This window comes from Drosophila hydei, unplaced genomic scaffold (genome assembly GCF_003285905.1).
Source record: "Drosophila hydei strain 15085-1641.00,03,60 unplaced genomic scaffold, DhydRS2 tig00000060-arrow-pilon, whole genome shotgun sequence".
Lineage (NCBI taxonomy): Eukaryota > Metazoa > Arthropoda > Insecta > Diptera > Drosophilidae > Drosophila > Drosophila hydei.
This window is the reverse complement of record NW_022045656.1, coordinates 3,614,955-3,620,117: the sequence shown is the minus strand read 5'-3', so window position 1 is coordinate 3,620,117 and position 5,163 is coordinate 3,614,955.

The window sequence follows — 5,163 nt, the reverse complement described above, 5'->3', positions numbered from 1 at the left end:
ATTGTGACAGAGAGAAAAAACTTGAATCTTGAGTGGGAGCTTTAGTTCTGCCCTTTGTTATTCCCATTTCCAATTTTCATATTCTACATATCTATTATATAACTCTGTCACTCAAAGCTTAACAGCCAATGTAAACGATGTAAGGTCCATAAAATAACACGCCTAAACTATCAATTACTCACATTTCTAATTGCTCAACTCAGCTCCCCTCTTTAGAGCGTCAAACACTGCTAATTTATGCACTGCCCAAAGCGAAAAGTCAAATCAAATAAAACTATAAAAAAGCAGAATAAACCACTTCAGAAGTCAGCGGGTGAGCCGGTCAAACCAGTTGACCAAAACTGACCAATTGGGCGAGTCAAACAAGGGTGCAAACTGGACCTTGGGTGGACAAGCGGACGGGCGGAGGTGCCATAAAAATCGCATTATCGCTGAAAATTTGTATAATGAGCGAGGGTTTACCTGACCACTGGCCTTAGGGCAATAATTGTTTGTTTAGCCTATTAAATGAGCGTTGGTCAGTTTGATACATAGCACACAGGAGGGGTAAGAACCAGTTGCCAATTGAGAGCGGAGTCCATTATAAATAAGGCGTGAAGACTTAATGAAATTATCTGCTGAAGAAGATTAACGAATTGGAAGCTAATCAAACTTGGTCACATTGATTGCGCTTAAGGCTAAATTATGGCCTATGCCAAAAGCTGTAACTGCTTAATGGACACACACACGCGCACATACACACACACACACACTGGCTGAGTGGCCACGTCTGTTGGCAACAGGGGACACATTATTTTAATTTCACCAACACAAAATTTCGTTGCTTTTTATGTACAAAAATACCCCAAAAGTATAAAAAATGAAATTCGCTTGAAGGGTGGCAAGGCAAGCCGAAAAATAACAAGTGAGAGTGCTCTAGTCGGGAGTGCACGACTTGAATATTCCCTGTATCCCACACCAAACAGCTTGATACAGTGAAATGGAGTGAAGTTTGATATTTTTTAATCGATTGTGTTTCAATGCTAGTTATCGATCTGCGAAGCAATCCTTGTGACGCATAGACAGCCAGGCGAACAGTGCAGAATCAATTCGGCTGTGGATTCAGATAAATAGGTAGATGTTAAAGAGCCGGCCAAAGATTTCATTTGCATGTTACAAACATTTCAGGAAAACTAATTAACCGCAGAACTCTTAGGGTATAAGAAATTGAAAATCGTAAAGAGCGTACGAGAAGAAGAAGCAGCAGCAGAGGCTGAGGCAGCCAAAAGCATTAAATGAGTCCAAATAATTTATGCCAGTGCGTGGCTTAGAAAGTGGGCGGAGATGGCTCGAGGGACGGGGCCGTAGCTGGCGACATGTGCGTGTGCGTCAAATCTGCTCGTTTCTAATTTTTTAACATTTTTTTTTTCTTGGCCAGACAATATCTGGGCATTTTCTACCCAAAAAAATAAAAAAGAAGCAGAAAAAAAATCACCAACCCCTGCGGCAAGTGTAATTTCGAACGTCAATTCTGGCCAAACCATTCAAATTTTTTTACAGTTTTAAGCAAGCTACGCACTGTGTCTACATATATATAAATGTATATGTATGTATATATGCTTAAGTGTAGATATAACTGTACATATATACGCATGTATATGTGCGTATATGGCCCAGACATTAATATTTGTTCTCCTCGGCACTTGGCAACGCGCCCTTAACGCATTTTTTAATGCGCTCACCAAGTACCTCTAACTGTGTGCGTGTGTGTTTGTGTGTATGTGTGTGTATTTGCTCATTAAGCAAAAACAAAGTTAAGCAAAAGTTTTTTAACATCTTCAGACATTTTTTTGGGTTTCCGCTTTACGTTTGTTTCCACATTTCTTTTTTGCGCTTCCTGTTGAGGACTTTTCCCTGGTCTTTCGGGTTTTTTCTTTCATATCTTTTGCATGTGCGGCCATTGTTTTCTAATTGGAATACAGGGTGTTTCGTTTGAATTGGTTTCGTTGTGGAGACATAGTTTTGTATAAGTTTTTTGAATCAAAACAAATTAGGATTATCTGTATATTTTGCTTATTAGATCTGCGATGATTTTTTTTGTAGTTTTCTTACTAATTGGACACCCTGTATGCAGTTGAACCTTGCTCCGGCTACCTCATTAATTTTTACTTATCTTAACGTCATACAATTTTCATACTCTCCGGCACTTGTTTATCTACGTGTAGTGCTATATGTATATACGAAGTAAGTATTCTTATGAACCTGTGCAATTGTTTCAGCATTCGTTAGGGAGGAGGGTCCGAATTGTGGGTGGCTCATTGTCCAAGTAAAAGAAATATGTACATGAACGGTGAACAGGTTTTGTTTTAACAGGTTCAGCAGAAGATAAAATATAAGTTGTATACATATAATACGCCTTGAAATAGCTGGATAAATGTAAAAACTAACTGAAATGCGAAACAATAATTTTCCATGCATTCCAATTAGAGCTCGATTTCTAATTATTTTTGTTTATTTATTGAGCTTAAGCTACAAAACTTTATCGGCTCTTTGCGTATATCCAGCTAATCTGAAGCGTTATTAAAAGCGAGTAACCTAAGTGGAAGCAGAACTACGCCCCACCCACCAACCACAATACCATCCTCCAGCCGCTGTGGTGCCTCGTTTAGCCATAGACAAGTAAACCACATCATAAGTCTGCTTTTATTCCAGTACATTTTAATAATTTTCATAATCCTAATAGCAGTTATGCGCCAGTGACGCCATCTTGAAAATCAAAGTTAACGGTTAAAGTGGCCAAGCCGCAGCAGTGACGCCGACGTCTGCCCCACCGAAAGTCAACCGAAAAAGCAGCGAAAATTCGCAGTATTTCATTCGCGGCGAGTAATTACGCATTCAAGTAGAAAAAGTTTATCTCTTGTCGAAAAATTGAAAAATTTTCATTTCATAAAATGAGATTAAAAGCGCCGCGAAGCAGCAGCAGGGGTCGGCAGCGGCGTGGCCAGCGCCGCAAAAGCAGTGCAAACCGCAAAAAGCTCTCAATGGACGAAGGGCTTAAATCTAAAAAGTTTACTACCAAAATATTTTTAAGAAAATTACCAGAACGTCAAAGAAAATTCGGCGGCTGGATACGGCGAGGGTGAGGTGGTTGGCTGTTGGGTAGCCAAAACAACTGTACAGAGTTGAATAGCAGAAATAATGATGGCCGCCAAGGCGGTTGACTGTGCCCCACGGAACAGGCAGGCAAAGGGTTCGAAGCACTGGAAGCTGCGGCAGCTTAGGCTGGCGTCGTGAACCAAAGCACAATCAACAACAAACAGTCTGGCAACGCTATGCTATCTCGCTGTGTGCCTGTGTGAGTGTGTGTGGGTTGGGATGGGGTGGGGTTTACATTGGGCCGTACGCACTTTTCAACCCTTTTTCGCGCTTGGCGGGGAAAAATTGCGTAAAGTGCGAAATACGCAGCGTGTGCTGGTGTTGTACTTATGTACACACGCACACACACATACACACACGAGAACACACATACACACAGATATAGAGTACATTATGTATCCAAAAACTGTTTCATTTTATATTATACACACGCCGCCAGCTAAGCGCAGAGTCAACGAAAGGGTTGTCTCTAATTTTCTCCTCCTCGTTCGCCAAGTTGTCGCTCCCGCTTCTAGCGAAAATGTTTCATTTTCGTTTGAGGCAGTTATTGGATTTCAAAATGAAATCCATTTGATGGCCAACGAAGCTTTGATATATGGGCTACACGTGGTTAAGGCGTGCGGTAGTTAAATAAATTAACAGCCTCGGGGAACACAATAGCTGCAGCAGGGAGCTGGAACGGGAGCGGGAGCCTTTGAGGTAATAAAAGTGGAGCTTGAGGCATGACCAAGTGTCGGAAATTGTCACCAGGGAGCATTGTTTATTGCATGGAATGAGTTACATTTACATGAATTAAATATTTCTATGCAATGAATTCTAATTAAAGAGAAAGTTTTCAAATATAGCTGCAAAAAGCATCAGGAAAAATAGGTTAATGAATGGAGATAAAGAATTTTAAAATAGTCACAATTTGATATGAAAAATCTTTAAGAAATAATATTTAATAATTAGAAAGTAACTGAATAATAAAGAATTGCAACATGTTTGTACAGGAATATATTTATTTTAATTAAATGTTCAACTTACATTATATTCATATATAAATTGTGTCAAAAAAAAATCCTTTCAAATATATAAATATAGAGTAAGCAAATTCAGAAAGAATAATTTCTATATACATAAAGCAAAAAGCGGAAAGCTTTAACTAGGGGAAGTCATAGTACAGGGTATTTCGTATAATAAAGAATAATATATAATAAAAATAATGATTATATATTATGTTTTTTTATTTTAAATATTATATCATTATATATATTGTGTATCTAAATAATATAAATTTGAAGTTTCTTAAACTATGCAAAAATCGGATAAACTTACAGAGGAACTAGCTGGTAAATATATTTAAGCATTTTACATTTAATACTTACAAATTATGCTATGCAAAAATTTATATGTCATAATCAAATAATAATAAAAAAGAAAGCAAATATGAAGATATTAATTAACTTACTAAAAAAGGTAAAACTTTTTAGAGAGGAATAGAAGAAACGTATAAATTAAAAATGACATTTAATAAATACAAATAAAATCATTTAAGTATTTTTGATACGTTTTTATTCACATTCAGAGAGTTTATTTAAAGATACATATGAGTAAATAAGCAAAAAAACCTAATTTGTATAGCTGAAGACTCTAGAGTAAGGTCAATGATGTAAATATTATTTATAAATTTGTATTTTTGAAACTTTGTATCAAATTTCTCCTTACTTACACTACTTTTAGTAGTACTCTGAGTCTCTATATATAGGCTGTGTTTTTCCTGCACATTTCACTCCATAACAATCGCTCAATTTCATTTGCCATATGCAGAACATTCACAGCATCCCAATAATAAAAAATATATGTAGTTAAACAGAATCTGAGGCAGCTGCGTTCACAAAATGCAACATAAAAAACTTAGCAGCGGGAGAGGGTAGAGGAAAAATGGAAAAAGAAAAATTTGCATATATGAAACCAATTGCTGTTGCCGTTGCTACTGCTGAGGCAGAAAGGAAAGGATGCTGCGCACTTCACATGACAGGCAACTGG